Below are 14,395 nucleotides of genomic sequence, written 5' to 3'. Positions count from 1 at the left end.
ATAAACTGAACAAGTTCCACAGACGTGACTAACAGAAATTGAATAATGTGTCCCTGAACAAAGAGTGAACAAAAAGTAACAGTCAGTATCTGCTGTGGCCACCAGCTGCATTAAGTACTGCAGTGCATTTCCTCCTCATGGACTGCACCAGATTAGCCAGTTCTTGTTGTGAGATGTTACCCCACTCTTCCACTAAGGCACCTGCAAGTTCCCGGATATTTCTGGGGGGTACCCTAGGTTATGTATCTCCAGGGTAGGGTGGGTACTCCATGGTAGGATAGGGTCCTCTAGGGTAGGGTAGAGTTCTCTGGGGTAGGGTAGTGTAGGGTAAGGTTAAATACATTTGTTTATGTGTAACTCTGTGTTGTTTATGTCGCACTGCTTTGCTTCATCTTGGCCAGGTCGCAGTTGTAAATGAGAACCTGTTCTCAACTGGCCAACCTGGTTAAATAAAGGTGAAATAAAAATAATAAAAAACTTGAGGGTAGGGTAATCCAAGGTATAATGGGATACTCCAGGGTAGTGTGGTATACTCTAGGGTAGGGTAGGGTGCTCCAGGGTAGAGTAGGAAACTCAAGGGAAGGGTCCTCCAAGGTAGGGTAGTATAATCCAGGGTAGGGTAGGGTGGTATACTCCAGGGTAGGGTTGGGGTTCTCCAGGTTAGCGTAGGGTAGGATAGGAAACTCAAGGGGATGGTAGGGCACTCCAGGGTAGGGTTGGGTCTCCAGGGTAGGATTAGGAAACTCAAGGGGAGGGTAGTATACTCTAGTGTAGAGTTGTATAATCCAGGGTATGGTGGTATACTCCACGGTAGGGTAGGAAACTCTAGGGTAGGGGTCTCCAGGGTAAGATTAGGAAACTCTAGGGTAGGGATCTCCAGGGTAAGATTAGGAAACTCAAGGGTAGGGTCCTCCAGGGTAGGGTGTGGTACTCTAGGGTAGGGTTTCCCAGGGTAGGGTAGGGGTCCTCCAGGGTAGTGTAGGGGCCTCTAGGGTAGGGTTCCCCAGGGTAGGGTTGGGTCCTCCAGGGTAGTGTGGGAAACTTTAGGGTATGGTAATATACTTAGGGTAGGGTAGGTTGCTCCAGGGTTGTGTAGTATACTCTAGGGTAGCGTAGGGTACTCCAGGGTAGGGTGGGGTACTCCAGGGTAGCGTTGGGTACTCCAGGGTAGGGTAGAAAACTCTAGGGTAGGGTTCTCCAGGGTAGGGTCGGAAACTCTAGGGTGGGGTACTCCAGGGTAGGGTAGAGTGCTCTAGGGTAGGGTTGGGTACTCCAGGGTAGGGTAGGGTACTCCAGGGTAGGGTAGGGTGTTCCAGGGTAGGGTGGGGTAGGGTCCTCCAGGGTAGGGTCGGGTACTCCAGGGTAGGGTCCTCTATGGTAGGTTACTCCAGGGTAGGGTAGAGTACTCTAGGGTAGGGTAGGGTAATCCAGGGTAGGGTCGGGTACTCCAGGGTAGGGTCCTCTATGGTAGGTTACTCCAGGGTAGGGTAGGGTAATCCAGGGTAGGGTGGGGTAATCCAGGGTAGGGTGGGGTAGGATCCCCGGGTAGGGTGGGGTACTCTAGGGTAGGGTAGTGTACTCAAGGATAGGGTCCTCTAGGGTAGTTTAGGGTGTTCTAGGGTAGAGTAGGGTACTCTAGGGTAGGGTAGGTTACTTCTGCATTTGGTCATGTTGTTAGTGGACTCTTCAGAAAGGCAGCAGTGGTGTTGCTAGGGGCGTTGCTATGGGGCTCCAGCCTCAGTTTGATTGGTCGTTTGGGCATCAGAATAGCCTGGTTGTCCATCTCCAATGGGATCTATAGAGAATAACATGACATAGCATATATCTATGTATTTGGAGGACTGCAGATGTAAATGAGCTGTTAGCTAAATCTGGTGCAATGCATCACTTCCCACTTCTGACACTTGTGTTATATATAGTATACCCCTCTTTTACGCTACTGCTACTCTCTGTTCATCATATATGCATAGTCACTTTAACCATATCTACATGTACATACTACCTCAATCAGCCTGACTAACCGGTGTCTGTATGTAGCCTCTCTACTGTAAAGAGCCTGTCTTTTTACTGTTGTTTTATTTCTTTACCTATTGTTCACCTAACACCTTCTTTGCACTATTGGTTCGAGCCTGTAAGTAAACATTTCACTGTAAGGTCTACTACACCTGTTGTATTCAGCATTTCACTGTAAGGTCTACTACACCTGTTGTATTCAGCATTTCACTGTAAGGTCTACACCTGTTGTATTCAAAATTTCACTGTAAGGTCTACACCTGTTGTATTCAGCATTTCACTGTAAGGTCTACTACACCTGTTGTATTCAGCATTTCACTGTGAGGTCTACACCTGTTGTATTCAGCATTTCACTGTAAGGTCTACACCTGTTGTATTCAGCATTTCACTGTGAGGTCTACTACACCTGTTGTATTCAGCATTTCACTGTGAGGTCTACTACACCTGTTGTATTCAGCATTTCACTATAAGGTCTACTACACCTGTTGTATTCAGCATTTCACTGTAAGGTCTACTACACCTGTTGTATTCAGCATTTCACTGTAAGGTCTACTACACCTGTTGTATTCAGCATTTCACTGTAAGGTCTACACCTGTTGTATTCAGCATTTCACTAAGGTCTACACCTGTTGTATTCAGCATTTCACTGTGAGGTCTACACCTGTTGTATTCAGCATTTCACTGTAAGGTCTACACCTGTTGTATTCAGCATTTCACTGTAAGGTCTACACCTGTTGTATTCAGCATTTCACTGTGAGGTCTACTACACCTGTTGTATTCAGCATTTCACTGTAAGGTCTACTACACCTGTTGTATTCAGCATTTCACTGTGAGGTCTACACCTGTTGTATTCAGCATTTCACTGTGAGGTCTACACCTGTTGTATTCAGCATTTCACTGTGAGGTCTACACCTGTTGTATTCAGCATTTCACTGTAAGGTCTACACCTGTTGTATTCAGCATTTCACTGTGAGGTCTACTACACCTGTTGTATTCAGCATTTCACTGTGAGGTCTACTACACCTGTTGTATTCAGCATTTCACTGTAAGGTCTACTACACCTGTTGTATTCAGCATTTCACTGTGAGGTCTACTACACCTGTTGTATTCAGCATTTCACTGTAAGGTCTACTACACCTGTTGTATTCAGCATTTCACTGTAAGGTCTACTACACCTGTTGTATTCAGCATTTCACTGTGAGGTCTACACCTGTTGTATTCAGCATTTCACTGTAAGGTCTACTACACCTGTTGTATTCAGCATTTCACTGTAAGGTCTACTACACCTGTTGTATTCAGCATTTCACTGTGAGGTCTACACCTGTTGTATTCAGCATTTCACTGTAAGGTCTACTACACCTGTTGTATTCAGCATTTCACTGTGAGGTCTACACCTGTTGTATTCAGCATTTCACTGTAAGGTCTACATCTGTTGTATTCAGCATTTCACTGTGAGGTCTACTACACCTGTTGTATTCAGCATTTCACTGTAAGGTCTACACCTGTTGTATTCAGCATTTCACTGTTAGGTCTACACCTGTTGTATTTGGCATTTCACTGTAAGGTCTACACCTGTTGTATTCAGCATTTCACTGTTAGGTCTACACCTGTTGTATTTGGCATTTCACTGTTAGGTCTACACCTGTTGTATTCAGCATTTCACTGTTAGGTCTACACCTGTTGTATTCAGCATTTCACTAAGGTCTACACCTGTTGTATTCAGCATTTCACTGTTAGGTCTACACCTGTTGTATTTGGCATTTCACTGTTAGGTCTACACCTGTTGTATTCAGCATTTCACTGTAAGGTCTACTACACCTGTTGTATTCAGCATTTCACTGTAAGGTCTACTACACCTGTTGTATTCAGCATTTCACTGTAAGGTCTACTACACCTGTTGTATTCAGCATTTCACTGTAAGGTCTACTACACCTGTTGTATTCAGCATTTCACTGTAAGGTCTACTACACCTGTTGTATTCAGCATTTCACTGTAAGGTCTACTACACCTGTTGTATTCAGCATTTCACTGTAAGGTCTACTACACCTGTTGTATTCAGCATTTCATTGTAAGGTCTACTACACCTGTTGTATTCAGCATTTCATTGTAAGGTCTACTACACCTGTTGTATTCAGCATTTCATTGTAAGGTCTACACCTGTTGTATTCAGCATTTCACTGTAAGGTCTACTACACCTGTTGTATTCAGCATTTCACTGTGAGGTCTACTACACCTGTTGTATTCAGCATTTCATTGTAAGGTCTACTACACCTGTTGTATTCAGCATTTCACTGTAAGGTCTACTACACCTGTTGTATTCAGCATTTCACTGTGAGGTCTACTACACCTGTTGTATTCAGCATTTCACTGTGAGGTCTACTACACCTGTTGTATTCAGCATTTCACTGTAAGGTCTACTACACCTGTTGTATTCAGCATTTCACTGTAAGGTCTACTACACCTGTTGTATTCAGCATTTCACTGTAAGGTCTACTACACCTGTTGTATTCAGCATTTCACTGTAAGGTCTACACCTGTTGTATTCAGCATTTCACTGTAAGGTCTACACCTGTTGTATTCAGCATTTCACTGTAAGGTCTACACCTGTTGTATTCAGCATTTCACTGTGAGGTCTACACCTGTTGTATTCAGCATTTCATTGTAAGGTCTACACCTGTTGTATTCAGTATTTCACTGTGAGGTCTACTACACCTGTTGTATTCAGCATTTCATTGTAAGGTCTACACCTGTTGTATTCGGCGCACGTGACAAATAAACTTTGATTTGATTTTATATTGTCCCTGTTCAAATAAACATATTAAATGAAATAACACTGGATGTCAATCTCCAACTATGAGACGATTTGTGAATACGGCCCTGGACTCAATTTGCATTATGGGTAACGTCCATTGAAAGTGTGTTTTAGTCCAGGACTAGGTTTAATGTATCCATGATTTCCAACTAGCTGGTTCGAAACTGCTGGGTCAGCTGTATGTGTGTGTGGGCGCGTGTGTGGGCATGTGCGTTGTGTATGTTGCGTTGATCTTTGGACTTCCTGTCAGGTCAGCTACAATCTCATCTGTTACATAACCCACCCCAGCCCAGATCCCATAGCCCCCATTCCTAACCTGGAACCTTTAGCTACTAACCTAACCACTGATCTAGGACCAGGTTCCCCTGACCCAGTCCTAACCTGAACCGTTAGATACTAACCTAACCACTGATCTAGGACCAGATTCCCCTGACCCAGTCCTAACCTGAACCGTTAGATACTAACCTAACCACTGATCTAGGACCAGATTCCCCTGACCCAGTCCTAACCTGAACCGTTAGATACTAACCTAACCACTGATCTAGGACCAGATTCCCCTGACCCAGTCCTAACCTGAACCGTTAGATACTAACCTAACCACTGATCTAGGACCAGATTCCCCTGACCCAGTCCCAACTTGAACCTTTAGATACTAACCTAACCACTGATCTAGAGCATCCCCCAGTGTCTTGAAGTGTGAAGTATCAACAGAGATAGAGTTGAATACAGGGCAAGGGAAAATCTCAATTGCATTTCCATGGTTCATCGCAGTCCTTCTCATCCGATGGGTTTTGAGAAGGAGTCAGGGAAAGAGGACGCCAGGAATCAAGAAAATACAATTGAGATTCTTCTTTATTCATCTATATTAGCAACGATGGCGCAGACCATGCTAAAACATAACTACTGACCACACAACCATAGACCACAACTACTGACCGCACAACTACTGACCACAACCACACAATTACTGACCACAACTACTGACCACACAACTTCTGACTGCACAACCACAACTACTGACCACAACTACAAACCAGAACTACTGACAAGACAACCACTGACCACACAATCACAACTACTGACCACACAACCACAACTACTGACCACAATTACTGACCACAACTACTGACCACACAACCACAACCACACAATTACTGACCACAACCACTGACCACAACCACACAATTACTGACCACACAACCACAACTACTGACCACAATTACTGACCACACAACCACAACTACTGACCACAACTACTGACCACAACCACACAATTACTGACCACAACCACTGACCACAACTACTGACCACAACTACTGATCACAACTACTGACCACAACCACACAACTACTGACCACACAATAACTGACTACAAAACTAATGACCACAACTACTGCCCACAACTACTGACCACACAACCACAGACCACAATTACTGACCGCAACTACAGACCACACAACTACAGACCACACAACCACTGACCACACAACCACAAATATTGACCACAACTACACAACTACTGACCACAACTACTAACCACAACAAATCACAACTACTGACCACAACTACTGACCACACAACTAGTGACCACAACTACTGACCACACAACTAGTGACCACAACTAGTGACCACACAACCACACAATAACTGACCACAACACCTGACCGCAATAACTGACCACAACCACAATTACTGACCACAATAACTGACCACAACCACAAAATTACTGAGGGGTTGTTCAGAGAGTCAATGTCCAAACTGAAGGCTGTGCTGGTGACCACATCCATACTGTAGGGCCCAAAGAACCTGCAACACAACCACAATTACACAACTGCTGACCACAACTACTGACCACAACTACTGACCACAAATCTACTGACCACAACTAGGGGCTACAATTAGTGACCACACATCTACTGACCACAATTACTGACCACACAACCACTGACCACACAACTACTGTCCACACAACTACTGACCACAGCTACTGACCACAACTACTGACTCCAAGCAGGTATAGCCTTAAAAAACATCAAAGCGTCTGTTAAGTGGAATATTATATATTATATATATATATATTATATTATACTATATATGGTGCCTTCAGAAAGTATTCACACCATTTGACTTTTTCCGCATTTTGTTATTGTTACAGCCTGAAATGAAAATGTATTCAATTGAGATTTAGTGTCACTGGCCTTCACACAAAGTGAAGTGTGTCAATGTGAAATTGTTTTTTAGAGACTTTTACAACATAATAAAACATTTAAAGCTGAAATGTCAATAAGTATTCAACCCCTTTGTTATGGCAAGCCTAAATAAGTTCAGAAGTAAAGATTTGCTTAACAAGTCACATAATAAGTTGCATGGACTCATTCTGTGTGCAATAATCGTGTTTAGCATGATGACTACCTAATCTCTGTACTCCACACATACAATGATCTGTAAGGTCTCTCAGTCGAGCAGTGAATTTCAAACACAGATTCAACCACAAAGACAGAGGTTTTCTGCCTCGCAAAGAAGGGAACCTGTTGGTAGATGGGTACAAAAAAGCAGACATTGAATACCCCTTTGAGCCTGGTGAAGTTATTAATTACACTCTGGATAGTGTATCAATACACCCAGTCACTACAAAGACACAGGCGTCCTTCCTAACTCAGTTGCCAGAGAGGAAGGAAACCGCTCAGGGATTTCACCATGAGGCCAATGGTGACTTTAAAACAGTTACAGAGTTTAATGACTCTGATAGAAGAAAACTGAGGATGGATCAACAACATTGTAGTTACATCACAATACTAACATACATGACAGAGTGAAAAGAAGGACGCCTGTACAGAATACAAATATTCCAAAATATGCATCCTGTTTGCAACAAGGCACTAAAGTAATAATGCAAAAAATATGGCAAAGAAATGAACTTTATGTCCTGAATACAAAACCTAATGTTTGGGGCAAATCCAACACAGCACTGAGTACCACTCTCATATGTTCAAGCATGGTGGTGGCTGCATCATGTTATGGGTGTGCTTGTCATCGGCAAGGACCAGGGACTTTTTTAAGGATAGAAAGAAATGGAATGGAATTAAGCACAGGCAAAATCCTAGACAAAAACCTGGTTCAGTTTGCTTTCCATCAGACAAGTTCACCTTTCAGCAGGACAATAACATGAAACACAAGGTTTAATATACACTGGAGTTCCTTACCGAGAAGACATTGAATCTTCCTGAGTGGCCGAGTGAGTTACAGTTTTGATTTAAATCAGCTGATCATGGCTGATCAACAACCAATTTGACAGAGCTTGAAGAATTTTGAAAATAATCATGGGCAAATATTGTACCATCCAGGTGTGCAAAGCTCTTAGATACTTACCCAGAAAAACTCACAGCTGTAATCACTGCCAAAGGTGATTCTAACATGTTTTGACTCAAGGGTGTGAATACTTATGTAAATTAGATATTTTTGAACATAAAATGTGGAATAAGTCAAGGGGTGTGAATACTGTATATATATGTATATGTGTGTGTGTGTGTATTACAATCAAGACTCAGAGGTGTAAGGTGAAAAGTTAGGGTTCAGAGGTTAGGGTTCAGAGGTCAGGACTCTCTCCTTCAGTTCGATGGCCTGGTCTTTATCTGCCTGCTTCTTCATTCCGTTCAGCAGGTTAGAAGAGTGCTGATTCATGATACCAGAGATAGAGAGAGAGAGAGTGAGAGACAGAGAGAGACAGCGATAGACAAAGACAGAGAGAGAGATAGAGGGGGGAGAGAGAGCGAGAAAGAGAGAGAGAGAGAGAAGGGAGATTGTGTGAGAGGTGAGCAGGGAGAGCTGGTGGTGAATGATCTACAGAGAGATGAGAGAACTTTGATTGCTAGAAATCGATGAAGCCAAAGTGACATGTGTAAAAAGTGTTCCTCTGGATATAAAGGGGAATTTCACTCTGGCTCTGCCATTGCATATACTCCTTACCATATATATAATATATAATATACTCCTTACCATATATATATATATAATATACTCCTTACCATATATATAATATATATAATATACTCCTTACCATATATATAATATATATAATATACTCCTTACCATATATATAATATATATAATATACTCCTTACCATATATATAATATATATAATATACTCCTTACCATTATATAATATATATATATACTCCTTACCTATATATAATATATTAATATACTCCTTACCATATATATAATATACTCCTTACCATATATATAATATATAATATACTCCTTACCATATATATAATATATATAATATACTCCTTACCATATATATAATATACTCCTTACCATATATATAATATATAATATACTCCTTACCATATATATAATATATATAATATACTCCTTACCATATATATAATATACTCCTTACCATATATATAATATATATAATATACTCCTTACATAATATATAATATATATAATATACTCCTTACCATATATATAATATACTCCTTACCATATATATAATATATAATATACTCCTTACCATATATATAATATATATAATATACTCCTTACCATATATATAATATATAATATACTCCTTACCATATATATAATATATATAATATACTCCTTACCATATATATATAATATATATAATATACTCCTTACCATATATATAATTTATATAATATACTCCTTACCATATATATAATATATATAATATACTCCTTACCATATATATAATATTTATAATATACTCCTTACCATATATATAATATATATAATATACTCCTTACCATATATATAATATATATAATATACTCCTTACCATATATATAATATATAATATACTCCTTACCATATATATTATATATATATAATATACCCCTTACTATATTAACCACATTACGTTTTTATCATAAACGTCACAATTATCCAATCCACAAGCTAGAATTGTTCATTTCACTGGTTCCTGTGTGTTTGTCTGCTAGTAGTATGCCACTAAATGTCCGGCGTTCATAGCGAATGCAGATAACACCCGCTAAATGGGGGCGTGCTCACAAAACGTGCACGATGGCTTTGTAGACTTTGAATGAACAACACACAGCGATCTCAGAACTTCTGCAAATTAAGGTCTTTAGTCACAGCTGTATACATGTGTTTAGCTTTTCAGGCTTTATAAAATGTTTTAACATAATGTGATTTCTGTCTAATCAAATAAACATTTTATTAGTCACATGCGCCGAATACAACAGTGAAATGCTTACTTACAAGCCCTTAACCAACAATGCAGTTTAAAATTAAAATAAAATATATATATTACAAATAAGAATAAGAAATAAAAGTAACAAGCAATTAAAGAGCAGCAGTAAAATAACAATAGTGAGACTATATACAGGGGGAACCGGTACAGAGTCAATGTGGAGACTATATACAGGGGGTACTGGTACAGAGTCAATGTGGAGGCTATATACAGGGGGAACCGGTACAGAGTCAATGTGGAGGCTAAATACAGGGGGTACTGGTACAGAGTCAATGTGGAGGCTATATACAGGGTGTTACGGTACTGAGTCAATGTGGAGACTATATACAGGGGGAACCGGTACAGAGTCAATGTGCAGGGGGCACCGGTACAGAGTCAATGTGGAGACTATATCCAGGAGGTACCGGTACAGAGTCAATGTGGAGGCTATATACAGGGGGTACTGGTACAGAGTCAATGTGGAGGCTATATACAGGGGGTACCGGTACAGAGTCAATGTGGAGGCTATATACAGGGGGTACCAGTACAGAGTCAATGTGGAGACTATATACAGGGGGTACTGGTACAGAGTCAATGTGGAGACTATATACAGGGGGTACTGGTACAGAGTCAATGTGGAGACTACATACAGGGGGTACCGGTACAGAGTCAATGTGGAGGCTATATACAGGGGGCACCGGTACAGAGTCAATTTGCAGGGGGCACCGGTACAGAGTCAATGTGGAGGCTATATACAGGGGGTACTGGTACAGAGTCAATGTGGAGGCTATATACAGGGTATTACGGTACAGAGTCAATGTGGAGACTATATACAGGGGGTACCGGTACAGAGTCAATGTGGAGACTATATACAGGGGGTACCGGTACAGAGTCAATGTGGAGGCTATATACAGGGGGATATGGTACAGAGTCAATGTGGAGACTATATACAGGGGGTACCGGTACAGAGTCAATGTGGAGACTATATACAGGGGGGTACCGGTACAGAGTCAATGTGGAGACTATATACAGGGGGTACCGGTACAGAGTCAATGTGGAGGCTATATACAGGGGGATATGGTACAGAGTCAATGTGGAGACTATATACAGGGGGTACCGGTACAGAGTCAATGTGGAGACTATATACAGGGGGTACCGGTACAGAGTCAATGTGGAGACTATATACAGGGGGTACCGGTACAGAGTCAATGTGGAGACTATATACAGGAGGTACTGGTACAGAGTCAATGTGGAGACTATATACAGGAGGTACTGGTACAGAGTCAATGTGGAGACTATATACAGGAGGTACTGGTACAGAGTCAATGTGGAGACTATATACAGGGGGTACCGGTACAGAGTCAATGTGGAGACTATATACAGGGGGTACCGGTACAGAGTCAATGTGGAGACTATATACAGGGGGATATGGTACAGAGTCAATGTGGAGACTGTATACAGGGGGTACCGGTACAGAGTCAATGTGGAGACTATATACAGGGGGTACCGGTACAGAGTCAATGTGGAGACTATATACAGGGGGGTACCGGTACAGAGTCAATGTGGAGACTATATACAGGAGGTACTGGTACAGAGTCAATGTGGAGACTATATACAGGGGGGTACCGGTACAGAGTCAATGTGGAGACTATATACAGGGGGTACCGGTACAGAGTCAATGTGGAGACTATATACAGGGGGTACTGGTACAGAGTCAATGTGGAGACTATATACAGGAGGTACCGGTACAGAGTCAATGTGGAGACTATATACAGGGGGTACTGGTACAGAGTCAATGTGGAGACTATATACAGGGGGTACCGGTACAGAGTCAATGTGGAGACTATATACAGGGGGGTACCGGTAGTTGAGGTAATAACTAGTCTGAGGTTGTGTGTTTCTTCCTCTGGCTCTTTCTGACAGGATCAGAATAACTGACATAGAACTCTACAGATCAATCCTTAGACCAGAAATAATTGAGTAGGTATATTGTTATGCTGCACAATTAAATTACACCCTAACCATTGTTGGGAAAGATTTTGTTTGGCAATGGTTTTTTTCTCCCCACTAACGTTTCTCATGGCTGTGTGGTGTTCTGTTCCTGGCTGTGTGGTGTTCTGTTCCTGGCTGTGTGGTGTTCTGTTCCTGCCTGTGTGGTGTTCTGTTCCTGCCTGTGTGGTGTTCTGTGCCTGCCTGTGTGGTGTTCTGTTCCTGCCTGTGTGGTGTTCTGATCCTGGCTGTGTGGTGTTCTGATCCTGCCTGTGTGGTGTTCTGATCCTGGCTGTGTGGTGTTCTGATCCTGGCTGTGTGGTGTTCCTGCCTGTGTGGTGTTCTGTTCCTGGCTGTGTGGTGTTCTGTTCCTGGCTGTGTGGTGTTCTGTTCCTGGCTGTGTGGTGTTCTGTGCCTGGCTGTGTGGTGTTCTGTGCCTGGCTGTGCGGTGTTCTGTTCCTGGCTGTGTGGTGTTCTGTTCCTGGCTGTGTGGTGTTCTGTTCCTGGCTGTGCGGTGTTCTGTGCCTGGCTGTGTGGTGTTCTGTTCCTGCCTGTGTGGTGTTCTGTTCCTGGCTGTGTGGTGTTCTGTTCCTGGCTGTGTGGTGTTCTGTTCCTGGCTGTGCGGTGTTCTGTGCCTGGCTGTGTGGTGTTCTGTTCCTGCCTGTGTGGTGTTCTGTTCCTGGCTGTGTGGTGTTCTGTTCCTGGCTGTGTGGTGTTCTGTTCCTGCCTGTGTGGTGTTCTGTTCCTGGCTGTGTGGTGTTCTGTGCCTGGCTGTGTGGTGTTCTGTGCCTGGCTGTGTGGTGTTCTGTGCCTGGCTGTGTGGTGTTCTGTTCCTGCCTGTGTGGTGTTCTGTTCCTGGCTGTGTGGTGTTCTGTTCCTGGCTGTGTGGTGTTCTGTTCCTGGCTGTGCGGTGTTCTGTGCCTGGCTGTGTGGTGTTCTGTTCCTGCCTGTGTGGTGTTCTGTTCCTGGCTGTGTGGTGTTCTGTTCCTGGCTGTGTGGTGTTCTGTTCCTGCCTGTGTGGTGTTCTGTTCCTGGCTGTGTGGTGTTCTGTGCCTGGCTGTGTGGTGTTCTGTGCCTGGCTGTGTGGTGTTCTGTGCCTGGCTGTGTGGTGTTCTGTGCCTGGCTGTGCGGTGTTCTGTGCCTGGCTGTGTGGTGTTCTGTTCCTGGCTGTGTGGTGTTCTGTGCCTGGCTGTGTGGTGTTCTGTGCCTGGCTGTGTGGTGTTCTGTTCCTGGCTGTGTGGTGTTCTGTGCCTGGCTGTGTGGTGTTCTGTGCCTGGCTGTGTGGTGTTCTGTGCCTGGCTGTGCGGTGTTCTGTGCCTGGCTGTGTGGTGTTCTGTTCCTGGCTGTGTGGTGTTCTGTGCCTGGCTGTGTGGTGTTCTGTGCCTGGCTGTGTGGTGTTCTGTGCCTGGCTGTGCGGTGTTCTGTGCCTGGCTGTGTGGTGTTCTGTTCCTGGCTGTGTGGTGTTCTGTGCCTGGCTGTGTTCTGTTCCTGCCTGTGTTCTGTGCCTGGCTGTGTGGTGTTCTGTTCCTGGCTGTGTTCTGTTCCTGGCTGTGTGGTGTTCTGTGCCTGGCTGTGTGGTGTTCTGTTCCTGGCTGTGTGGTGTTCTGTTCCTGGCTGTGTGGTGTTCTGTTCCTGGCTGTGTGGTGTTCTGTGCCTGGCTGTGTTCTGTTCCTGCCTGTGTTCTGTGCCTGGCTGTGTTCTGTTCCTGCCTGTGTGGTGTTCTGTTCCTGCCTGTGTGGTGTTCTGTTCCTGCCTGTGTTCTGTTCCTGGCTGTGTGGTGTTCTGTGCCTGGCTGTGTGGTGTTCTGTTCCTGGCTGTGTGGTGTTCTGTTCCTGGCTGTGTGGTGTTCTGTGCCTGGCTGTGTGGTGTTCTGTTCCTGGCTGTGTGGTGTTCTGTGCCTGGCTGTGTGGTGTTCTGTTCCTGGCTGTGTGGTGTTCTGTTCCTGGCTGTGTGGTGTTCTGTTCCTGGCTGTGTGGTGTTCTGTTCCTGGCTGTGTGGTGTTCTGTTCCTGGCTGTGTGGTGTTCTGTGCCTGGCTGTGTTCTGTGCCTGCCTGTGTGGTGTTCTGTGCCTGGCTGTGTGGTGTTCTGTGCCTGGCTGTGTGGTGTTCTGTTCCTGGCTGTGTGGTGTTCTGTGCCTGGCTGTGTTCTGTGCCTGGCTGTGTGGTGTTCTGTTCCTGGCTGTGTGGTGTTCTGTGCCTGGCTGTGTGGTGTTCTGTGCCTGGCTGTGTGGTGTTCTGTGCCTGGCTGTGTGGTGTTCTGTGCCTGGCTGTGTGGTGTTCTGTTCCTGGCTGTGCGGTGTTCTGTTCCTGGCTGTGCGGTGTTCTGTTCCTGGCTGTGTGGTGTTCTGTTCCTGGCT

This window comes from Salmo trutta, chromosome 38 (genome assembly GCF_901001165.1).
Source record: "Salmo trutta chromosome 38, fSalTru1.1, whole genome shotgun sequence".
In the NCBI taxonomy this organism is placed as follows: Eukaryota; Metazoa; Chordata; class Actinopteri; order Salmoniformes; family Salmonidae; genus Salmo; species Salmo trutta.
Note: the sequence above shows the minus strand (reverse complement) of the source record.